Below are 27,170 nucleotides of genomic sequence, written 5' to 3' on the forward strand. Positions count from 1 at the left end.
CCAATCAATTATTGGTGAAATTTTCGAGCCCCCTTTCAAACCCTAGGTTTGGTGTTGATTTTTATGGAATGAAGATGGATATTGGATGAAATGATTGAAGGTATGAATGTGTGGAGTGGAAATGTGTATTTGGGAGAAAAAATCGAGTGTGGAATGTGTTCTTGAGTGAGTATTTCGAAGTGAAGGAGAGGTGGAGGAGAATTGTTCTTCGTTATATCCGATGTGTGCCTGTTTCAGACTTTAAAAACATCGACCGCGGGTGCGGTGCTTTGCTTACCGCGGGTGCGGTGTAGCTACTGGAAATTTTTTTTCTTTTCAACCTTCAGGGACCGCGGGTGCGGTGTGTAGCTTACCGCGGGTGCGGTGTGTGTTCTGGAAACCTATCACGGGTGCACTACAAAATAGGCCATGGGTGCGCTTCACCTACTTGAAATTTTCATTCTTCATAAAGCAAACACCGCAGGGGCGCTGTAAAAATACCGCGGGTACGGTGTAGTCTCTGTAAAACCAACGCCGGAGCGCTCAATAACGGACTACGGGTGCACTCTTTGAAATTGATTTCTCCTCTAATTGTTAGTCCTGAAAAACACAATAGATATTCATAAGATTTGGGGGAATACAAGAAAATACTAAACCAAAAAATTACATAATCAAACAATAAAAATACAAAAATAAAAGTAAAACCGAAAACGAAATGCAATAAAGAAACAAAAATTTGGTTTGCCTCCCAAAAAGCGCTTGGTTAAACGTCGTCAGCCCGACTGCCACCAGTTTACATCAAGTTGATCCGCCCAAAGGAATGTTGTCAAGATGTCGTACTTCAGTCCCATAATAATGCTTGATCCGTTGACCATTTACTTTAAACGTTCTTCCGTCATTGCACTTTAGCTCAATGGCTCCATATGGTTGGACTGATTCTATTGTAAATGGCCCCGACCATCTTGATTTTAGCTTACCACGAAATAGTTTGAGGCGTGAATTGAACAACAGTACTTGTTTTCCGGGATCAAAATTTCTATGCAAGATATGGTTGTCGTGCCACTTCTTGGTCTTCTCCTTGTAGATCTTTGCGTTCTCATAAGCCTCATTTCTGAACTCCTCCATCTCATTCAATTGCAATAGCCGCTGCTCACCAGATGCTTCCATGTCAAAGTTTAGCTTTTTCACGGCCCAAAAAGCTTTGTGTTCCAATTCAAGTGGTAAGTGACAGGCCTTACCAAAGACCAACCTATAAGGTGACATCCCAATAGGTGTCTTGTAAGCCGTTCTGTACGCCCATAAGGCATCATCCAGCTTTAGTGCCCAATCCTTCTGGTTTGTCTTCACTGTTTTCTCCAATATCATCTTAATCTCCCGGTTGGATACTTCGGCTTGTCCATTTGCTTGTGGGTGATATGCCAGGGTCACCTTATGCTTCACATCATATTTAGCCAAAAGTGAGTTAAAGATTTTGTTACAAAAATGTGTACCTTCATCACTAATTATGGCTCTTGGTGTCCCAAATCTTGTGAAGATGTTCATGTGGACAAACTTAGCAACCACTCGAGCATCATTAATATTGTTGGCCATTGCTTCCACCCATTTTGTCACATAATCCACAGCAATAAAAATATAAGATTGACCAAAAGAAGATGGGAATGGTCCCATGAAGTCAATACCCCAAACATCAAAAAGTTCAATTTCCAAAATATTGGTCAATGGGAACTCATGACGTCTAGAAATATTGCCAACCATTTGGCATCTATCACATGAGTTGGCTAAGGTATAACTATCTTAGAAAAAATTAGGCCAATAAAAACCAGACTGTAATACCTTTGCTGTTGTTCTTGATGCTCCAAAGTGACCGCCATATGGTGAAGAGTGGCATTGTTCAAAAATAACTTTCGATTCTTCCTCTGCTACGCATCTTCTAATCATCTGATCAGCACATCTCTTGAAGACGTATGGATCATTCCATAGGTAAAACTTTGCATCGTGAAAGAACTTCTTCTTTTCGTGATAACTCAAATCTGGAGGGAGAGTACCACAAGACAAGAAATTAGCTATATCAGCAAACCAAGGAAGTATACCATTTACCTCAAACAGCTGTTCATCTAGGAATGCATCTTTTATGGTTCCTTAATCTATTTTATCTTCAAGTTCGAGCCGTGACAAGTGGTCAGCCACTTGATTTTCACACCCCTTCTTATCCTTCACTTCAAAATCAAACTCTTGGAGTAATAAAATCCACCTTATCAAGCGTGGTTTTGCATCCTTCTTGGCAAATAGGTATCGAATAGCTGCATGATCAGTGAAAACAATTACCTTTGTGCCGACCAAGTATGGTCTAAACTTGTCAAATGCAAACACTACTGCAAGCATCTCCTGTTCAGTAGTTGTGTAATTTTGCTGTGCAACATCCATGGTTCGACTTGCATAGTAGATTTGTCACGCCCTGTGTCCGAAGTGTCGGTGACATCCGGCATTGTTTAACAATTTCTTAAAAACAATTAAGCCTCGTATCGAAATGCCAAAAACCAGTCTTTTTCATAAATTAAACATTGTCGTTACATTGACAATAGAAATAAAAATATATCAGAGTAGCAATTGCGTAAACTAAACAAAAGAGAAATAAAGTCTTGATTTCTTGTATACTGCTTGTCGACTACCATCCCCAGAAGGCTTCTTGTTCCTCCTCATTCAGCTGTTCTTCATTTTTATCTGAAATTTGTAAGGGGTGAGTGTTTTGGGAAACACTTAGCAAGTGGGGGTCGATCGATTCAAAAGATACATATAGAACTTAGTTTTCTTAAAACGTTCTTTTAACAGACTTTCAAAACTTAATATTCTTAACTTATCAGGACAGAGACAAATCGAATAAATGACAGAATTCATCAGATGATTCAGAACAATTCAGAAAACGATTAACTCAATTCAGAACAGAACATATCAGAACAGACAGACACTGTTACTCATCTAATTTCCATGGTCAAATTGTCCCCAATATGTTAGTCCTCTAAGGGGTGAGGCCAGAACACGGTTTTATACCCACCGATGGGGGCCACACAGAAATGGTTTTATACCCATCATTGGGGGCCAAACAGAAATGGTTTTATACCCACCATTGGGGCCAAACAGAAATTGTTTTATACCCACCATTGCGGGCAAGACAGAATCACAATTATCGTCCCATTTCAAATTGAATCGTAACAGTGAAACAAAGAATTCAGAGGTAACAGACAGAACTTATCAGATTTCTCATAGTTCAGATTTTCAGACAGACACAGCGGAATCAAAGGAATTCGAAGCGTAGAAGAGTACACATAATCGATCGAAATTTTAAACAAAAACAGATAGCAATTTTCGAAATGAAGACACACATACATGCATGTCCTGATATACATATTCAAGTATAAAAATACAAATGAATATATATCAAAAGCCCACTTACTGATTCTCGTACAAAGTTCCTCTCGAAAGTTGAGCAGCACTTCATCGTGACTTTAACAAATGCGATCTTCAATCGCGCAGCACTTCGATTATTCCTTCGACCAGACTGAGACACAATTTTAGCAGCACTTCGACGTAAATTTTGATCGCCTGCACTGCAAGAATTTCCTCCTCTTCCTTGCTCTCCTTTGTCCGAAATTTGAGAGTTCTTTTTGGTGTGCTTTTTTCCCAACCTTGAGGTGGTATTTATAGGAGAAAGAAAGGCTTTCCACCTAGCCATTTGGCAGATTTCTTGGCCTCCAAGAATGGAGTAATGATGATCATAATGGTGGTCAAAGATATGCCAAGCAACAAGAGTCATTCCTTGCACCATAAATTTGTCCTAGCCTCTTAGCTCTTCCCTTAGCTTCCTTCATTTGTTATCTCAATGGTCATTTCTTGCATACTAAGTTTGTCCAAACCTTTAACTCCTCCTTTAGCTCTCTTTTTGGCCTTTTTAGGACAAGCATGGTTGAGCTTCTTTGAGCTGAAAGATCGAGCTCATAAGCTAGGAGTTTTTCCCCAAGAATGAATGAACTTTCTTGAGCTGAGGGTTTTAGCTTTTGAGCTGAGGGTTTTAGCTTTGAGCTGAGGGTTTCTTGTCCATGAATCTTGGAGCTTCCTTGAGCTGAGGGTTTTAGCTTGTGAGCTGAGGGTTTCCTCTTCAGAGCGATGTACCCTCAATTCTAAAGGTTTTGCATTGCCTCGGCTTCTTTTTGAGCTGCTTTCCGAGCTTTTTGAGGTGCTTTTCTTCGAAAAATCCGGGTTCTCACATCCCACCCTACTTATTGGAAGTTTCGTCCTCGAAACTTGAGTTAGATAAATCTTTAAAGAGGTGAGGGTGCCGAGTGCGCATACGTTCTTCAAATTCCCAAGTTGCTTCTCGTTCCATATTATTTGACCATTGTATCTTGACATATGGAATTGTTTAGCGCCTTAGCACTTGGTCTTTGGTGTCCAATATTCGAATAGGGACTTCTTTCCTTTGTTTAGTAGCGATGCAACATTAAAATTCTGACTTGGATCTGAGACATACTTCCTTAGCTGTGAGACGTGGAAGACGTTGTCAATCCTTGACATGCCAGGTGGTAAAGCAAGCCGATAAGCTAGGTTTCCCACTTTTCCCAGTATTTTGAAGGGTCGACATACCTTGGAGTTAGCTTTTTAGATTTGCTGAATCGAACTACTCTTTTCATAGGGAAACGTTATCGTAAGGTTTCTCACCGATTTCAAACTCCAATGGTTTTCACTTTAAATCAGCCCAACTCTTTTGTCGATCATGAGCTGCCTTGCGTTTTTCCTTGATAATAGCTACTTTATCAACAATTCAAGTACTATGATAGCTTTCTCTCTGATTTCAATACTTCCATGATAATTATTGTTATCGGCAAATTCAATCAAGGGGGGTGTTTATTTAATTCCTCCGAGGTCCATGGCACACACCATAAAATATCTTCAATAGTTCGATCCACCATCTTTGCCTCATGTTTAATTCCTTTTGTGTGAACATTATTTAAGGATTTGATGATTGATAAATTTCACACATTTGCCACCAAAGAAATTGATTCTCTGGATCTTTGGCTCAAATATACTTGTGGCTAATTCACTATCATGTGTTGGATAATTTTGCTCACATGATTTTAATTTCATCGTTGCATAGGCAATTACTTGCCCTCTTGAATGAGAACACATTACAATCCTCTTTTGATGCATCATTATAAATTATGAAATTCTTGCCTTCTTCGGGAAGTACTAATACTAGCGTAGAAACGAGTTTCTTTTTCAAGATCTAAAAACTCTTCTCACATTCTTCACTCTAATTGAATTTAGAGTTCTTCTGAGTGAGCTTGGTGAGCGGAAAAAAATCTTTCAACACATTTTCTTAATAGCCAACTAACCCCAAAAACTTCAAATTTCTATTCCATAATTCGCTCAAGGCCATTCTATGATTGCCTCCACCTTATTGGTGATCCACTGATATGCCCATTTCAGAGATTATATGACCGAAGAATGTGACAATTTTGTTTTTTAATCATAATTCACATTTCTTAAATTTAATATTTGTTTATTTTCCTCTGAGTATCGGAAGAGCAAGACGAAGATCTTCCTTGCGGTCTTGCTAACTTGTTGAATATGCAAGAATGTTCTCAATAAATGCTACCACAAACTTGTCGAGAAATTTTCTTGAACACTCTGTTCATGAGTTCTATGAATGTTGTTGGAGCATTGGTCAGGCCAAAAGGTATTATCGTGAACTCATAGTGTCCATACCCTTTTATTTTATTATTATTTTTTGGCTATTTTAGGAATATTCTCTGCCTTGGCTTTCAATTGGGGTAGTCTGACCTTAGATAGAGCTTCGAAAAGATCATAGCTCCTTTTAACTGATAGAAAAAGTCATCTATTCTTGAAAGATGACATTTGTTCTTGATCCTATTGAGTTCTTTGTAGATCGACACACTATCTTGTGCTTTCACCATTCTTTTATGTCAATAAGACTGAAACTCCCCAAGGAGAGGCACTTAGTCTGATTTGTTTTTGATTAACAAATCTTGGAATTGATCTTTTAGCTTCTTGAGTTCAACTGAAGCCATTTGCTAGGGTTCCTTAGATTTTATTGTAGCACGAGCTATCAAGTTACTTTCGAATTCTACTTCACAATCTGAGATAATTCAAAGTAACTTTTCTGAAGCTCGCTACCATAGGAATATTTTATATCTTGAGCTTAATTCCTTCTTTTGCTTCTCTCATTATTGCCAGTTAGACTTCTTCGCCATACTCCATGCTTTTCTATATCTAAGAAGCAGAAAGGAAGGATTTCGGTTCCTTATCCTTACCATAAAATATGATTTATTCTTGGATTGGAGTTTGGCATTCTTACCCCGAACCATTTACCATTGCATGATTCTTGTCCAACCAACCAATTCTCAGAATGACGTTGAATTTTACCATAGTACACTAAATAAAATCGGCACTGAATATATGCGTATCCATACTTATTTTATTATATCTTAAAATTATCACGATTAATGTCTCAAAACTAAAATCAATATAGAATCTTAGAACATAACTCCTTATCAGCCTATTGACTTAAGTCCCAATAACCTAGTTAAAATTTCTTTCAACCTTGTACGGAAGAAACTATTTCTTCAAACAATTCTTCTTTTAATAAATCTGTCTTTAATCAAAACTATGATCCTAACATGCTTTAATACAAACAAGTTTCGTTGGATGTCTTTCTCCACAAATCTTTCCCTTATTTTTCTTTTTACTATAAGAAGAGTCAGAACCTATTATGCATGCTACATTTCCCTTGATGTCCACCAATATCTCATAACTCTCTTTATTTACCTAAGGTAATGACCTTAATTTTCTTAACTTAAGTTATTGTTTCTTACCTTTATTAAATATTCCAAAATCTTACATATTTAAATTTATCGCTTAATATCCAAAATTTAAATGTCCATACCGTTAATTATTGACCTAAAATCAACTTTTATATCCGAATATCAAAACTTATATAATTCTTATCTCATATTTTCATAAATAGTTTATTATCCCCGAATCAAACATTTCATCTTAAGTCGGAAGCTTATCTTCGATAAGTAAATTCTCAAATGTAAGTCAACTTATATCAGAGTATTTGTATTCCCAAAAATATAAGTCAAATTATTTCTGATAGGTATGTTCCCAAAAATATAATTCAACTTATCTCTGTACACTCAAAGAAATGTTTCACTTCTTTCTTTCATATCATTTAACCATAATACCAGTCCAGCCTACCTTTCATCTCTTCATCATCACTGTTTTTTTTCCTTTACTTCCATAGGTGCTTCTTCTTCTTCTTCTTCTTCCATTCTTTCCATGACAAGGTGCATATTGTTATGTTATTCTTGCATTCTATCCATATCACCATGAAGCTTGGAGATGTAACGTTCTTGCTTGCTAGAAAGGTCTTCATGTTGATAAAAAGAGTGGTTAGCAAGATCCTTCTCAGTTTCAATCTTTACTATCAACTTTCTATTAGGGGTCATATCACGTGAGATGGGTTACATAGTGTTAGGGCGAGCTGGCTCTTTGATCTGTCAAGGCGACTAGTGAGACGTTGTATATCAGTTTGACGTAGGTTCTTGATCTTTACGAGTTCTTGTTCTCTTGTTTTTCTATAGCGAGTTGATCCTTTAGGGTTGCAATCTCTCGTGTTTGGGTTTCAATGGTATGTTGACGCTTGCGAAGGATGGATTGAGCACGAGCACGAAGGCATCCGTTGAGGTAAAATTTCAGAATAGAAATGCATAAACAAAGTTGTCGTGGGATTTTCGATACTAGGAGCTTTCAGAACGACTGAAGGAAATAGATTTCGAATTTCTCAAAGAATTTTGAAAAGAATGAGAGTTTGTTTCAGAATGTACTAGGCTTTAGCCAAAATTTGACTTCTTCAAATTTTGTCTGTCAAAATCCCAGCGGGATTATGAACCTGGCGGCTCTTATACCACTTAAATGTCACGCCCCGTGTCCGAAGCGTCAGTTACATCCCGCATTGTTTAACAATTTCTTGAAAAAATTAAGCCTCGTATCGAAATGCCAAAAACCAGTCTTTTTCATAAATTAAACATTGTCTTTACATTGACAATAGAAATAAAAATACAACAGAGTAGCAATTGCGGAAACTAAACAAAAGAGAAATAAAGTCTTGATTTCTTGTATACAGCTCGTCGACTACAATCTCAGAAGGCTTCTTGTTACTCCTCATTCAGCTGTTCTTCATTTTTATCTGAAATTTGTAAGGGGTGAGTGTTTTGGGAAACACTCAGCAAGTGGGGTCGATCGATTCCAAAGATACATATAGAACTTAGTTTTCTTAAAACGTTCTTTTAATAGACTTTCAAAACTTAATATTCTTAACTTATCAGAACAGAGACAAATCGAATAAATGACATAATTCATCAGATGATTCAGAAACCGATTAACTCAATTCAGAATAGAACATATCAGAACAGACAGACACTGTTACTCATCTCATTTCAATGGTCAAATTGTCCCCAATATGTTAGTCCTGCTAAGGGGTGAGGCCATAACACGATTTTATACCCACCGATGGGGGCCAGACAGAAATGGTTTTATACCCACCATTGGGGCCAAACAGAAATTGTTTTATACCCACCATTGGGCGCCAGACAGAATCACAATTCTCGTCCCATTTCAAATTAAATCGTAACAGTGTTACAAAAATTCAGAGGTAAAAGACAGAACTTATCAGATTTCTCAGAGTTCAGATTTTCAGACAGACACAGCGGAATCAAATGAATTCGAACTGTAGAAGAGTACACATAATCGATCGAAATTTTAAACAAAATAGATAGCAATTTTCGAAATGAAGACACACATACATGCATGTCCTGATATACATATTCAAGTTTAAAAATACAAACGAATATATATCAAAAGCCCACTTACTGATTCTCGAACAAAGTTCCTCTCGAAAGTTGAGCAACACTTCATCGTGACTTTAACAAATGCGATCTTCAATCGCGCAGCACTTCGATTATTCCTTCGAGCAGACTGAGACACAATTTTAGCAGCACTTCTACGTAAATTTTGATCGCCTCCACTGCAAGAATTTCCTCCTCTTCCTTTCTCTCCTTTGGCCGAAATTTGAGAGTGCTTTCTGGTGTGCTTTTTTTCAAACCTTGAGGTGGTATTTATAGGAGAAAGAAAGGCTTTCCACCTAGCCATTTGGCTGATTTCTTGGCCTCCAAGAATAGAGTAATGATGATCATAATGGTGGTCAAAGATATGCCAAGCACCAAGAGTCATTCCTTGCACCATAAATTTGTCCTAGCCTCTTAGCTCCTCCGTTAGCTCCTTCATTGGTTATCTCAATGGTCATTTCTTGCATACTAAGTTTGTCCAAACCTTTAACTCCTCCTTTAGCTCTATTTTTGGCCTTTTTAGGACAAGCATGGTTGAGCTTCTTTGAGCTGAAAGATCGAGCTCATAAGCTAGGGGTTTTTTCCCCAAGAATGAATGAACTTCCTTGAGCTGAGGGTTTTAGCTTTGGAGCTAAGAGTTTCTTTTCCAAGAATCTTGGAGCTTCCTTGAGCTGAGGGTTTTAGCTTGTGAGCTGAGGGTTTCCTCTTCCGAGCGACGTACCCTCAATTCTCAAGGTTTTGCATTGCCTCGGCTTTTTTTTGAGCTACTTTCCGAGCTTTTTGAGGTGCTTTTCTTCAAAAAATCCGGGTTCTCACAAGATTGATCTAAAAAATTTACCACGCCTTTGGCCCAACACCACACCTACTGCATAATCACTAGCATCGCACATCAACTCAAAGGGCTCCTTCCAATATGGTACTATCATGATTGGTGCTGTCACCAATTCCTTCTTGATCTTCTCAAATACCTGCAAACAATCATCATCAAAAATAAAAGTGGATTCTTTTTCAAGCAAATTACACAAAGGTTTAGTAATCTTCGAAAAATCTTTGATAAATCTACGATAAAACCCGGCGTGTCCTAAGAAACTCCTTATCCCTTTGATGTTCTTCGGTGGTGGAAGATTTTCAATTGCAACTACTTTGGCTCTGTCTACCTCTAATCCCTTTGAAGACACTTTATGTCAAAGAACAATACCCTCTTGGACCATAAAATGACTCTTCTCCCAATTAATAACTAAGTTCTTTTATTCACATCTCTGCAAAACGAGGGAAAGATTATGTAAACAGTGATAAAATGAAGAGCCAAATACCGAGAAATCATCTATGAAGACTTCCATGATTTCTTCCACCATGTCTGCAAATATGGCCATCATGCATCTCTGAAAAGTAGCAGGTGCATTGCATAGCCCAAAAGGCATCCTCGTAAAGGCAAACGTTCCATAGGGGCACGTGAATGTTGTCTTCTCTTGATCCTCTGGTGCTATAGCAATCTGGTTATAACCTGAATAACCATCTAAAAAATAGTAGTGACAATAACCAGCAAGTCTATCAAGCAATTGATCAATAAAAGGTAATGGAAAATGATCTTTACGTGTGGCATTGTTCAACTTCCTATAACCAATACATACTCGCCATCTAGTCACAGTACGAGTAGATATTAATTCATCATTTTCATTCTTTACCACAATCATTCCACCCTTTTTAGGCACTACTTGAACAAGAGACACTCAACTGCTGTCAGAAATAGCATATATAACTCCAGCATTTAACAATTTCAACACTTCATTTTTAACACCTCTTTCATGGCTGGATTTAGCCTTCTCTAATGATCCACATAAGGAGCGTATGACTCTTCCATTAAAATCCTATGCATGCATATGGTGGGACATATCAGAAATCGACCACCCAAATGCATTTTTAAAATTCCTCAACACTCTCAACAATTTTTCTTTTTCATACAAAGTAAGAGAGGAAGAAATAATTACAGGATATGTCGACTTCTCACCCAAGAAAGCATAGCAAAGATGGCTTGGCAATTCCTTCAAAACAGGGGATGAAGGTATTATCTCTGAACATTTTTCTTCTTCCAACTTCTTCTGTGCGGCTTCCTTCACCTTTGGCAACTATTCAAGAGATAAAATTTGCTCTCTCTGTTCCCAATCATCATCATCAACTCTACTGACAGTACTAGAAAGGCATCTTTCTAATGAATCTTTTGCTGTATGACTTATACCAATCTCATCAACACAAGAGTCAATTATATCAATACTTTTACAAGTATTCACCTCGTCGTACCTTTAATAGCCTTATAGATGTTGAATATCACAGCTTCCCCACCAACTCTCAAGGTGAGTTCTCCTTTGTGTACATCTATCAATTCTTTTCCAGTGGCTAAGAAGGGTCGCCCAAAAATCAATGGAGGATAGGTGAGTGACCTATCTGCAGTGACCTATTACGAAATCAGCAGGGAAGATAAACTTGTCAACTTTTACCAAAACATCTTCAACAATTCCACGAGGATAGGTGAGTGACCTATCTGCAAGTTGCAAAGTTATAGTGGTTGGTTTTACCGCCCCAAGCTCCAAGTCCCTATAAACAGAAAATGGCATAAGATTAATACTCGCTCCAAGATCACATAAAGTTTTATTAACTTGAGTACTACCAATAATACAAGGAATAGTAAAACTCCCTCGATCTTTTAGTTTTTGTGGTAACTTCTTTTGGAGAATGGCGCTGCACTCTTCGGTCAACTTCACTATCTCGAACTCTTGCAACTTCCTTTTTTTTTTTTACATCACATCTTTGATGAACTTTGCATAGTTTGGCATTTGCTCTAAAGTATCAGCAAATGGAATGTTGATGTGAATCTTCTTGAAAATCTCCAAAAATTTTGCAAATTGATCATCAATAATCTTCTTCCTAAATCTCTGTGGGTATGGAGAGTCGGTTTCAGTATAGGAATCCGTTCAACTTCAGTTTCAATCCGAGACTCCTCAACCTTGTTCTCCTTTCCATTTTCACATTCATCTTCTTCAACTCTCTTCTCATTTTCCTCATTCTCTTTGGATTTTTTAACCTCAAGTTCTCTTCTACTTCTCAAAGTTACAGCTTTGCATTGCTCCTTTGGATTTCACTTCAGTATTACTTGGCAATTGACCTCTATTTTGATCTCTCAATGCATTAGCCAACTGTCCAATCTGTGTCTCCAATGATTTCATTGTGGCACCCATATTTCCCATGTGAGTTTCCATGCCATCAAGACGAGATTCAGTCCTAGCCATCCTTTTACTAGATTCAGCAACAAATGTCCCAACTAGATCCTCAAGTGAAGGCTTTCCTTCCCCCTTCAATGTATTGAACCCCGGTGGAGGATTCAACACATTATTATTATTAGCATATGAAAAATTCTCATGATTTCTCAAACCAGAATGATAAGTGTTAGGGGGAGGGTTACCTCGATATCCTCCGTATCAACCAAAATTCCTATTGTTGATATAATGTGCCTCATCAGGAATATTTGGTTCTTCAATAATAATCGATGGATTTTCAACCTCTGGTGTACTAGCTTTATTCATAGCTGCAATTTGATTTGTTAAAGCTGAAACTTTTGCGGTCAGTGATGTAATAGGATCTACGACATAAATTCCAGCTGGTTTTTTTACTCCTGACCTCTCAGATGGCCACTGATAACTGTTAATGGTCATCTGTTCAAGCAAATCATATGCTTGATCAGGTGATTTGGCAAATATCGTGCCACCAGCTGCTGCATCCACAATGCCTCTGTTTGTCCATTCAAACCATTGTAAAATAATTCAATCTGTACCCAATCTTCAAAACCATGGTTTGGACACCTCCTCAACAACTCCTTATACCGTTCCCAAGCCTCATATAATTGCTCAAAGTCAGTCTGCCTAAAATTACTTATCTCAATCTTTAATAGTGCAGACTTCGCGGGTGGAAAATATTTAGCAAGGAACTTGGTTGCTAACTCTTGCCATGTAGTGATACTCCCCAAAGGAAGCGATTGGATCCATCCTCTTGCTTGGTCCCTAAGAGAAAAAGAAAATAAGCGCAATCGAATTATATCATCAGGAACACCATTTATCTTTACCGTGTCAGTGATTTCAAGGAATGTTCTGAGATGTAGATCAGGATCTGCAGTAGCGGCTCCCCCAAATTGGTTCTGTTGAACAATGTTTATCAATGCAGCCTTGAGCTCAAAGTTGTTTGCATTAATAGTCCCTCGTGCTATGCCCGAATAATGAGCATTTAGTACTGGCCTAAAATGATCTCTGATGGGTATTGCAGGGGGTGGATTTTCGTTATCTCTGTTGTTAGACATTGTTTGAATTGCTTCCCTTCTTGCCTTTCTTAATCTTCTTGTGGTTCTTTCGATCTTGGGATCAAAGATAAGCAAGTCGAGATTTTTGATCTTCGCATGCACTGTCAAACAAGGATAAGAAACAATTCAATGCTTAATGTAATACAATAAAAGCAGCTCTAAATTAAATTTAGACTAATTTTGGTAACAATACAAATATAAATTTAAAATAAACATCTCCAGAAACGGCACCAAAAACTTGTTGCGTGTTTTCTTGATTGCTTGCAAGCGCACGACGTCAAGTTATAGTAAAATGTATTTTCGAGTACAAGTGTCGATCCCACGAGGAATGTGTATATAAATGTATATTAGTACTTGTGATTAAAATAGTCTCGACTTTATTTAGAATAATCAATTAAAAGATTTGTTTGCAAGAATAACTAAATTAAAAATGGATATAAATGTAACACCAATTTATAGCAAGTAACAATAGAATAAAAGATCTAGATGTCCGATTTCACGCAACTGTCCACCATGTGTAATTTCTTGTAGCTGTTATAAAAATCCTTCTTATTCATTAGCCAAGAATCCTATAATTGTCTACTCCCTCTCCCGAGTGTTAAGTAGATATTAGTTATCTAAAAATATATTGCAACGTTCCCATCAACAATCTACAATTAAATAACACATCAAGCACTAGATTCTCTATTGGCTTTGATAGCATTATAGGAACTCCCGAAATCTATAAATACCATTGATGTATTTTTCCCCTTTCTTTTTTATAATTTCCTCTTCTGAGTGATAATTTGTAAATATATAAATCCTTCAAATTATGGCCAATAAATTGAAAGCATTAAGATTACAAAAATACAAATTAACAATATGAAGAACTTAAATAGATTAGCTCATAAAATATAACACATGGTTTCTAGTTTTGTTCCATGTTTCCTCTAGAAATAAAAATTAGTTCATAATAACACAATCAAAACAAAAAAATATGGTTTTAAAACATGACATATAAACTGAAAAATAAAAGAAAGAAGAACTTAGAACAAGTGTTTGAAGTGCTGATTCCGTCCCCGGAATTGTGCAGCTAATTTCCCAAAAGAAGTTGATGAACTTGAGTCTTCAATCTTCTAGCAGCAGCCTCCACTCTTTCCTTGGCTCCGCAATACCCTAGATGGTAAGTAAATGATGTCTTTTTATAGTCCAGACAAGCCTCAATTCGTAGCACACCAATATCTTGGACTTTCATGCGCATCACACAAAAATACAGATTTTTCCGGATTCTGTTTTGCAAGGAGCGCGGGTGCGGTCAAGAGGACACCCCGGGTGCGGTGTTGGTTCTAGTGTGCCAGCACAGGCGCGGTATGGATTTTTGCGCGGGTGCACTGCTTCACCGCGGGTGCGATGTATGTATAAGCGCGGGTGCGCTGCAGCTTCTGTATTTTTGATCTTTTGCACTTTCCAATTCAACACTTTTCTACTCCAAACTCTTATTCTAAGCTACCAAACTACAACAACAAAAACAATAACAAATCACATAAAACCTGCTCAAGAATAATAAAATTCCAAGTTAAAAACAAGTAATAAAAATGCAATAAATTGTACTTATCAGGTGGCTCAACTGGAAGTATCCTAGTTGGGTTAGGAGTCCTAGAAGTCATGGGAGTCTCACGCACAACACCTACAGATTTTGGGTTCGGTTCCAGCAGGGTTAGAGCGAGCTAGGGGCTGATTCTTTGGGCTGGGCTTGGTCAGTAGGGTCTCTAGGTTGGTTGGCTAGGGTTTGGCTCAAGGTGGCTTGGGCGTGGCTCGAGTTAATTGGGAGATGGCTCGGTAGGTTCATTAATAGGTTAAATTCGAAAATAATAAGAGAGAAATTGAATCCATGGGTCAACGGGTGTGGCTCGTGACTTGGAACCGTATAATAAATAGTAAAAATGTTATGTTTATAATTTGGGATCAAAATAATAAGTTTTGGATTTATCCGGGATTTTATCGCCGCATGAAACGCTAATTAAAGAAATAATTTAAAAGCCTAGGTTTTAAGGTTTATACAAATATGAAAAATTATATTTAAGCTTAAATAATTATTTATAATAATCCTATGTCCATAAAAACGAGAAAAAAATAAATTCAAAAATTTTTACGTCCAGGGGAAAAACGGTCTTTTTACACTTAAGAAAATACGAAAACGCTTGGCAGCATCCCGAAGGATCATAACACATGTTAAATGATATTTTATGATTTATAATGTTGATTTTGATGATAATATGTATTTTTATGATTTATGGTAACGATGTGCAATTTCTACTGTTTAAAATGCAATTTTTGGAAACTTATGCTATATTATGATATTTAAAGAAAAGGAAAAATATTTTGAGGGATGTAAATTGACTGTGACAAAAGTTATGATTTATGATATATGATTTTATGGGGATGTCATGAGGGAAAAAGGCCCAGATGGAACCCATTTAAGGGAAAGGCCCAAGAGGGAACCCATTTGTGGGAAAAGACCCTGAAGGAACATGTCTATAAGAAAAGGCCCCCGAGGGAACCCCGACGATCGTATTTCCATGGTGGAGCCTAGTGCACACCCCCATGGGCCATGTGGAGCTGAACACTGATCAGTCGACCAGATGATAAAAGTTAGTTCCGCTTGTGAAAGTTTAGTGCGGTCGTCATGGCATTGAAGAAGCTACCTGGGAAACTGAATCAAATATAAGACAGAAATTTCCAGAGTTATTTCATAATGTGAGTTTCTTATTTAGCTTCTGTTATATACAGTCTTATTTTATATGCTTTGATTACCTGTGATTTTGGGGACGAAATCGTGTCTTAGAGCGGGGGAATTGTAATTCCCGTGATTTTATCCTGTTAATCCAAGATTATTAATTGATAAATTGTTGTGATTATAGAAGGACCAATCCTAGATCAAATTTGGAAAGGCATGAGGATTGTAGTAGTAAAATCCAGTAGGTATCGCGCACATGCGCGGATACGAGGCGCGCATATGCGCGAGAAGCAAGTGCCGAGGCAGAAGACCACGCGCATATGCGCGAGACGAGGTGCGCATATGCGCGAGCATGTGAAATGAAGAAGTGCTGAGACAGTAGGTCTCGCGCATATGCGCCAAGACGGGACGCACATATGCGAGAGCAGATAGAATGTTATGTGCCGAGACAGTAGGTCTCGCGCATATGCGCGAAGACAGGGCACGCATATGCACGAGCACTGATGTATGAAAGGTTGCCACTTGTCTTGCCATGCATGGGGACATGTATAAACTTTAACTCTCCATTTCAGAATTGAGATTTTCAGCAGAGAACCGAGGGACTCCATAGAAAGCTTCAAGGTTTTCATGTTCTAGAATTTTATTTAGGCAAAATCCATCTGTCAGAATTTCGATCCGAGTTGAGTTCCGTGCTTCTCTTGTCAAGAGCTTCAACGGGACGTAAGTTTTATTACTTTCCTGTATGGTTTTATAATATGGTATTGAAGGAATCATGATTTGATCTATAATATGTATTCATGAGATTGTGATAATTGTATAATCGAAATCGGATCGAATAACAGACACTGTATGAAATTGTTATCAATTTCCAGATTTGATGTGATTGAGATTATGCAGAATTTGAGAATATCAGCTTGTTAGTTATGATTATGAGGATTCGAGATTGGTATCTATTGATATTGAGTGCTGGATATATTGGGATTGTGTTGTTATGCCGTCGAAACAAAATTAGATTGAGTTCTGATCATATCCAGTATTGCTTTGAGTTGTATATTGATATTGTACTTCTCAAATATATGTCATTCCAAAGTTGGTATTGAAGACTTCGAAGAAAGAGCAAAGCCAGATTGATATTTGATTTCGTTGACCAGACTGATCTACGAAAAGAAAGGTATAAATCAATGTTAAACTTGGAAGATACAACTCGAGTAAGAGATAGCTTGAGTTTCCCAAAACCAAAGGTATAAATCAATGTTAAACTGAGAAGATACAACTCGAGTAAGAGATAGCTTGAGTTTCCCAAAACCACATACTTTATTGTAATTGCTTTGATGTATTTGCAATCCTTGAGATTGATATGCTTAGTCTATTGAGTTATAGCAAAGCATGCATAGAGTCTTTGGCAGAGGTGCCAAGTCACAAGACATTTGGTTTATATCGAGGTGCTTAGGAGTAGAAAGACTCCTATTGTAGAGATTCGATATAGAAGGTCAAAGTCTGGGAATAAGAATGTACAACCATCTAGCTGGGAAGAGTAGGTGGGAGAATGTTGCGTTCTTATTCGAACCGGGATCCCTAGATAAGAGTCGAGTCAGAAATTAAGAGTCAAAGAGTTTGATTTACAGTTTTATATCAATTCATGTTTTTAGATTATGATACATGCTATTGATCACTGTTCTATGCTTTTTTACAAGTTCATATGAAAGGCATGTATACATTGTTTGTACTGAGAATATTTTTCTCACTGGAGTTATCCGGCTGTTGTTGTGTTTGTATGTGTAGAGGCCTCTAAATTCGTACTTGAAAATTTGCGGAAAAATTTAAAATTTTCTCTTTAAGTAAATAAAATGCCTCATTCATAAATAAACTGATAAATAACGTTTAATGTTCAAAATAGCAGTGGAAGTAATTAAAGTTTTCAAAATAACAATTTAAAATAATCCAACAAAGATAAAAATGTTTGAGCCTAAAAATGGTAAATGCTGAAAATGAGGTCATCGGGTTCCTACTACTGCCGACCCACGATGGCTCACTGGTCCCCGCCCTCGGTCCCGACCTCATCAGTACCTACAACAATCAAGTCTAGTGAGTCTAAAGACTCAGCATGCATATATCGTAAATAACAAATAATAATAATAAAATCGCATGCAAAGTGAAAATATCATGTCATGAGTCATTATAATACGTGCATAACTGAACTGAAAATCGTATCATGAATAATTATAATTACGTGCATAACTGAACTGAAAATCGTAAGTGAAATGTTTGCTCCGTAGAGCCTTGTCATAAAATAGCATGTAATGATTTTCTGTCGAGATTATGTTCTACGCAAGTGGCCTCCTGAACTGAACTGAACTGAATTGACCGGTAAGTGAACACCGGGTGAAGTAATGATCGTCTGATCAGACTAATGCCACAGTATACTGGGTGGAACTGAACTGAACTGAACCTGTAAGTGACCACCGGGTGATACAATAATCCCATGATAGTGAAATGGCCACAAGCAATATCGCATAAATCTGAAAAATGAATATTTTATATTTTTATGCACGTAACATTATTAAATGACATAATTAAATATCCTGTAATATTTTACCACATGGGTTGGATCCTTCCCAGGATCACTGCGACCTAAATCTAACGTGAAAAATATGCAAATGATTTAACTTGACCAAACTTTGTAATTGACTCGAAAAACGAGACAATTATGTCCAATGACTTAGTATTTAATCATGACTCCGTGCCAACCCGAACCAACACCGAACCATCGTTTAGTCATGATTAATATACACCTAAAATGATGTAATAATTCTCCTAAAATGGTACAAGTCGAAATTTTGGTGAATGGAGGCCCAAAACATGAAACGCTCTTTCGAAAGTCACTTTGGCACATTGCACCGTAAATTCTCGTACGACCTTTAAACTTGACCAAATCACAAACTGCCAAAAACATGACCTTCATAACATGATGAGGTACCGTCCAGTTCAAGTCCATAGGTTAAATGCCAACCAGGAACTCGAAACACACCTATGAACCGAAGCACACTTGCTGTCAAGAAAATTACCGCAGCTGTGTTAGCGTTTCCTTGCGTCTTTTTCGAGACTATTTGCCATTGAGGGCTTGAACCACCGACCAGAGCCTCTTCCCAACATCCTAGGGGTTGGCTTGAACCATGGCTAAGGGCCCTAGGCCAGCCACAATCCAAGCAACAACCGAACAAGCCAAATGGCTCCACCCGAGATCACACCTGCACGCGTGGGGAGGATTGCTTCGTTTGCTGTCATGGACCTTTCCAGTGGCCATTTGATTGACCATGGCATGATCTAGACATCAAGGGTTATGACTTGAACCATGGGTAAGGGCTAAGAAGCCAACCAAGACCCACACCAACACCATAAACTCGAACATACACATGCAGAAAATGAAGGGGTCGAAGGGGGGCTGTTCTTGTTTCTTTTAATTGAAAACCGATTCCACCATGGACCAAGCCTCAAAAGGCCAACTTGGATCACGTCTTAGACATAATAAGGAGATGTTCTCACCATGGCTATAGCCCCTAGGGCAGCCAAGATCAGAACCATCACCCTTTTGACAGCAACCATGAAAAATCGAACACAAGTGGCAATAGGGACGTGTTGCTGTCGTTTCTAAATTTCCAGCGGGTATGGGGCTTGAACGAATATACCAATATGATCCTAACATGTCTTAGTACATTTCTAGATGCAGACTTTGGAGCCTGGACGTGAGCCAACCCCTGAAACCATCAAAACAACCAAAAACGTGAGGTGCACAAGTGAAGGCCGAAATCTGTGAAGAATTTTCTTGTGTAGTTGCTGTAATATTTCGGTTTTCTAATGAAAATCCTGGACATGTGATGTTTAAAAAAATCATATTATGACTTGATTGAAGAGCAAAGAAATAACATATACATGCCTTGGATTTTTGTTTTGAAAGAAAACAAACGATTACGACGACGCGGCGCGGCGGAGACGGAGTTAATTTGCTTCTTGTTTTTCTCTCTTTGTTCTCACGATTTCTCTAGTGTTTCTCTCGGTTTTTCTTGCTGAAAGTATACTGAATTTCGAGAATAAGGAGTGGGAGAGAAGGCTAGGAAAATAAATGGGAAGGTTGCAAGATAATTTGAGATTAAATGGCAAAAATGAATCTTGCTTTCTTCCCTAGTTAAATCTCGATTTTTCTCTACTGAAAGGGACTGAATTTTCGAGAATATGGGGGAGGGAAAATGGTTAGGGATGAAGGGAAGGTCTACCAATTAACATGGAATGGAATGGTAAGATAAAAATCTTTCTATCTAGAGTTTGAGAGGTAAGGAATGATATGACATATCAAAGGATTTGAGGTTGATTTGCTAGGGGTGAGGCCGATTCTTTCATGTCAAATAAGGGTAGGAAAATTGCTTAATGATTAATTATTGAAAAGGAAAGATTAGGAAATGAATTAAAGATGGAGAGTTGCCAAATATTTTTAAATCTATTAAATGAGGGGCCGAAAATTTCTTTTAAAATGGGGTAGAAATTTTTTTAATTGTTAATTTACATGGTGATTAAAAGGTGGGGGAATTATCTCCAAGAAAAGATTAAGGAATAGTATCAAATAGTGGTGAGTTGTAAATCCAAATCAAATCTCATCAAGGTGGCCGATTTTCTATGATAAATGGGAATGAAATATTGCTAGATAAACACGGTAGAAATATTGCTTAAATTTAATTAGTGGTGAATAAAATTTAGGGAATTATCTATCAAGAATGGATAAGAAAAGAATCAAAGTTTGTGAGTTGTCAACTAGATTCAAATCTTCTACAAAGGGGTGACCGAAAATCTTTTAAATAAACGAGGTGAAATATTACTTAAATCTTGTATTTTAAATCTTTAAAGTTTTATCTACCCATTAGGTATTTTAGTGAATTAATAAATTAGTTTAGGATGGTAATTATCTTGCATGCATGACTAATTCTTTAAGTTAAATTACTAACATGTTAAGTAGAAATTCCTTATTTAAAATAAGCCTAGATTAACTTATCTCAATTGGTCATATATTTTAATTTAGGCTTTTAAATTAAATTATTGGACATAAAGGAACTTATTTACTACTTATCTCAAGTTAATTAAATAAATCCTTAAACATTCTTTTATTTTAAAATGACTTATTATTTATCTTAAATAAATTCTAGCAATGTTTTCTTAATAATAAATTTTATATCAATACTCCAACTCCAGTCCGGCCTCGCTTATTTAACTGAAAAGATAAAACTAAACTTATGTGATTTAAAATAAATAATCATGACTAACAACTTTAAAAATGCTTTAAATAATAAAGAAATCATTTTTAATTTAAATACTATAAATTATGCATGGCTTATACGTAGTCTGATTTAACGAGTTCTACAGTATGTGTGCATGAAAACAGGTGGGACAGGATCAGGGTCGAGAAGATGATTGAAGATCGAGATTAGAGTGGAGATTCGGACCTAGATGTAGAACTTGTTTTCAACACTTGATATATGGAGAATGAACACTAGTATGTTATGATTGTATTTTGTACAAGACTTGTACTTTTGGATCATGTTGTAGATATTAACTTGATCTTGTTATTTGAATAAGATTGGAACTAACTTGTTATAGAAATTTGTACACTTGTTATAAGGTGTTAAACATTTTTTTAAAAAAAATTAATTTTGCGACCCATTTTATTTATTTGATCCATTTAATCCCGAAGAAGATCGAAAAGAATGAGTTAGCGTCCAGGTCTCCACGCAGCGCCCCTCTAGCTCTTGTCCAGCCATCGTCTCATGCCTAAAATACACTTTTTTCATCCTTAAACATCCTATGTTGGCAGCGTACATATCGGAAATCATAACACGTTCATATACGCATAAGAATCTTCAAAACTTTGAAAATAGTCATCGAAATGCTAAGAGATTTGTACTCAAATATTTTTCATGCTAAAATACATAAAACATGCATATTATAATTTGAATAGTGCATCAAAAGAGTTTAGAAGCTTGTCTTTGCATTTAAAACACTCGAATATACGACTGTTGGCGTGGGTTGCTAAGAGAGACATATGAGCAACGAATGGCCTTGAATTTTTATCTCATAATCTAGAAAATATTTGTGAAGGAGTTTTGGCTGAATGGGGTCTCAAGAACCCTAGGATTCTATTTATTTTTTCGGAAATTTCATGTTAATGAGTTTGGGTTTTGGGCATTTTTGTTTGAGAGTAATTAAGCCTATTAATCTTAGGTTAATTAGGCCCATTAAGATCTATTTTATTGTAAAATAAAAGTTTACAAGATTTGTTTTTAAAATAATAATTTTTGGGCCTTTAAAAGTCTTCGTTTGACCAAAACGGGCTTCCCGGATAAAATCGAGCTCGTCTCGTAAAATAATTTGGGCTCCACCATTTTTCGAAAATTTTAATCATATATAATCATATTATTAAGCCTCAAAAATATTTATTGAACAATATTTTATCTTGGTCATATATGATCTCCTTTCCCCAGCCTATTTTTGAATATTCAGATAAAATCTTTAATTTTCATGAAATCTTGCAATTAGACCTTCTATCATATTATATGTGTCATTTAAGCATTTAAAATCAATTAAATAAAGCAAATAAGCAATTAAAAATATTTGCATGCATGTGGTTTACGTGAGTTTACTTTTGGATGTTACAAATATGTATTATTTGTTACGTATGGTTTGGACGTGCTGACGTGCTGAATCGTTAGACTCACTAGGTTTGAATGTTCGCTGGTGAGAATGATGTTGAGGAGGCTCTGATGCTTGATTAAATCGGGCATTGTAGTAAACTCCCGAAGATCTTATGTTTTTCGTAATATTATGATAATTAAAGTTTTGATTATTATTTTAAGGATTATTTTAAAGAGAGATATATGTTTTTTTAAAATTTTAGACGCTCGATTTTGTATGATTGATGTATTCTTTTAGGATTGACGATTATGAATTTTTATCGCAAATTCCGATTTTTTTTCAAATATGGATTTATATGTTGGTATGGTTCGGTCTTTATAAAGATATTAAAAAAGGAAAAAAATTTCTAGTATTATTTATTTAAAGAAAGAGTTAAGGGACATTTTAAGCACAGACCGAAGATCCTAATGCACATCTGGAGGGATTTTATCTATATGTTGCACAATCAAAATTTATGGAGTGAGCAGGGATGCCATAAGATTGAGACTATTCACTTTCTCTTTGCATGGTGAAGCAGTCAAATGAATTAGGGATCTATCAGCTGGCTCTATTATTACATGGAATTGTTTGATGGAAACATTCGTAAATCAGTATTTCGGCCCCCCAAGCCAGAACAACAGTGTATAGATATTTCATCGTTTCGCTAGAAGGATGGGGAGACAATGCATACCATTTGGGGAAGATTAAAGAAGTTGTTGAGGAGGTACCCTCAACATGGTTTCTCTTCATCCGAGCAAATTCATATTTTCTATAATGGATTTGATCCTTCTGTGCGTTTCATGCTTGATGCCACAGTCAATGGTAGTTTATAAAGGAATGCAAGACAAGTTGCCATGGAATAATTTCAAATATGGCTGAAATTAATGGGGGTTGGCCAAACATTAAACGAGAAAAAAAGGCTGGAGTCCTTGAAACGGATGTGTTGAATGGACTTACCGCTAATATTGATGGTGTAGCCAATAAATTCTCTCAACTGCAACCTAATCAAGCAAATCAATTCCAAGGAATATTCATCAAGGAACAACCCATTTTTTATGATGAAGTAGTGAATTTCATGGGAAATAAATGGAGGCCGCAATCCAATCGATACAATTCCACATATAATTTGGGATGGAGGAATCACCATAATTTTTCTTGGAAAATTAATGAGAATGCCCTAAATCCAACACATATTGCTCAGATGTCCGCTCCTCAACAAGTGATACAACAAAGATTATTGGTACATGCAGCACCTCCGAGATTCGAGAAAGGGGATTAAAGACCAATTTATGAGGATGTTATGATGAAACATGTCGCGAGAATGGAAACGAGGCTACAAAAGCAAGATGCTATCTTGCAAAGGTTAGAAGTTCAAATGGGTCAAATAGCCAACCAGTTAGCAAATTGAGCCATTGGAACACTACCAAATGATACTGAAAAAAATCAAAAAAGAGTGAATGCAGCGAATACAGTGATTAAGGCCGAGATGAGGAACCAAGGAACGGAATTCTACAGATGTAGAGGAAAAGGATGATGTAGGACTGAAATCAAATATGAAGGATTCTAAGGAGCAGAACACTGACACCACCACTACATGGAAGAGAGGCAAGAAAGGTAGGGAGTTTGATTCTAATGATAATACTGATATTAATACACTTCTGTTTCCTCAAAGAGCAAGGCAACTACAATTGGATCATCAATTTTCATAGTTCCTTGAAGTTTTTAAGAAACTACACATAAATATCCCTTTTGCAGAGGCTTTGACTCAATTTTCTTCTTATGCTAATTTTTTTCAAGATATTTTTGTCTAAAAAGAGAAAACTTGTTGATTTTGAAACTGTTTAGCTTTCCGATGAGTGTCTGACTATTTTTCAAAATAAATTACCTCCGAAGCTTAAGGATCCAAGTAGTTTCTCTACTCCTTGCACTATAGGTAATTTTGGTTTTAACAAGGCATTTTGAGATCTTGATGCTAGCATAAATCTTATATCTTATTCATGTTTTGAGAAATTGGAGAAGTTAAAGCAACCACAATTTCCCTTCACCTTGCTGATAGATATTAAATATCCTACAGGGGCTATAGAGGATCTTTTGGTTAAATTTTATAAATTTATATTTCCAGTTGACTTTATTGTGGTAGATATGGAAGATGATCGTGAGATCCCCCTTACTTCAGGTCATCCTTTCTTAGATACTGGAAGATCTCTCATAGATTTGCAAAAAAAATTGAGTGAGTTTTGAGGTTGAATGATGAGAAGGTAATTTTTAATGTTTTTTGTAGTATAAAATATCATGTTGACTCTTCTGATTATTATAAATTAGATGATATTAATGATATTGTTGAGTGTAGTGTGCAAGATAAGTTTATTGAAGACCCACTAGAGATGTTTTTGATAAACCTAAAATCCTTGAAGTCAAAGAGAGAAGATGTGGAGAAATGTATGAACTAATTGAGAGGATAAAAGCCTTTGTCAAGATCAGTAAATTCGAAGATTTGGGAGCTTGGACATATTCCAAAATTACTTGAACCTTCTTTAAAAGGACCATCATTCCTTGAACTCAAACCATTTCCTCATTGAAAATATTTTTTTTTGACAGAAGATAAATTGCCAGTAATAGTTTCGTTTTCCTTGACAGGTGATGAAGAAGATAAGCTCTTTAGAGTGCTGAAGTATCACATATGTTCCATTGAATGGAGAATAGCTAACATCAAGGAAATTAGTCAATCAATATGCAGGCACAAAGTTTAAATGAAGAAGAAGCACTCTCTCACTAATCAACCCCAAAGAAGACTAAATCCAGCTATGCAATAGGTCGTCTGATATGAATCTGATCAGGCATGGTGTGCAAATGGTGGGAATGAGATTTAGTGTAATGCCCGAGATTTTGATTATTGTAATCGAAAATGATTTGTTGATAATTGGGATGTGATTATAGACGAAACAAATCAGACCGGGATAGGCGAAAAGAAGACTGAATTATGTGCGAGGACAGAACACCTCGCGCATATGCGCGATCGGACAGGGCGCATATGCGCGAGGCAGGCAGAGAACCTCGCGCATATGCGCGACATGGATTTTCGCATGTGTGCGAGGGTAATCGAGAGTTGTGAAGGACCTCGTGCATATGCGCCAAATGAGGGCGCGCATATGCGCGAGTTGCCGTGTAGACACGCGCCGAGACATTATGTCTCGCGCATATGCGCTGAGGATGGTCGCGCATATGCGCGAGACGTACTGCACATAGGAAGAGACACCTAGCTTGGGCATGCATGATATATATATAAAAGTATTAAGATTCTTTCACTTTCATTCAGAAAAGAGCCGAGAGCTTCTCCAGGGGAATTGGCAAGCTTTTGATACTCAAATGCGATTTGAGGAAAATCTGTCCGTCTGAATTGTAATACGACTTTAGTACTGTGTTCCTATTGACGCAGGTTTCATCTGGACGTAAGTTTTATTACGTTTTGTTATGATTCAAAATTATGATATTGAAGGAATCAGATATGATTCATATATGGTGTTTCTTATATGTTAGACTTCGTATAATCGAAACCAGATTGAAGAATAGATACCGTATAGAATTGTTATGATTTTCTGAGTTGATTTGATTGAGATTTGATATCAGATTTGTATCGTTATTGATTTTGAGTTGTGGGAGTTGATGTCTCCTGATTTGTATTGCTGGGTATATTGAGATGGTACAGTTAAGCTGTTGAGACAGAATTTGATTCAGTTCTGATTATATCCATTATTGATCTGAGTTGTATATTGATACGATACCATCGATGTTGTTATTGCAAGATTGAGTATTGACAGGCATTGAGTCCGAGACTTCGACAGAGTGAGATTGACAGGAAGAAAGGTATAAATTAATGTTGATCCGGGATTGCACAACTCAAGTTAGATTCAACTTGAGTTTCCCAAAATCACATAATCAATTGTTATTGCATTTATATTGGCAATTCATGAGATTGATATGCTTAGTCTATTGATTCATAGCAGAGCATGTGTCGAGTCAGAGGTTGATGTGCCTAGTCATTGGCTGATGTGCCAAGTCTTCGGCTGATTTGCCAAGACACTGGATGTTTGGTTTATATCGATGTCGCTTAGGAATTCATTCATTCCTATCGCTGAAATTCGGTATATCGTACCAATCCAGGAACCGGGATCCCTAGATTAGAGATGAGTCGAGTCTGAGGTGACGAGTCCAGAGTTTTATTTACAGCTTTATATCGATACATGTCTTCTGATTTGATACATGATATGGATATGTGTTTCATGCTTTTATATATGCTTTTATATGACTGCATGTTTACATTGTTTATACTGGGATGTATTTATCACCGAAGTTATCCGGCTGTTGTCTTGCTTGTATGTGTGCATGACAACACGTGGGACAGGATCAGGGCCACGAAGAGAATGAGAGATTCAAGATTAGCGTGGAGATCCGGACTTAGAGTAGATTGATTTTCAATACTTGATGTAGTGGCTGA

This window comes from Primulina tabacum, chromosome 2 (genome assembly GCF_025594145.1).
Source record: "Primulina tabacum isolate GXHZ01 chromosome 2, ASM2559414v2, whole genome shotgun sequence".
Lineage (NCBI taxonomy): Eukaryota > Viridiplantae > Streptophyta > Magnoliopsida > Lamiales > Gesneriaceae > Primulina > Primulina tabacum.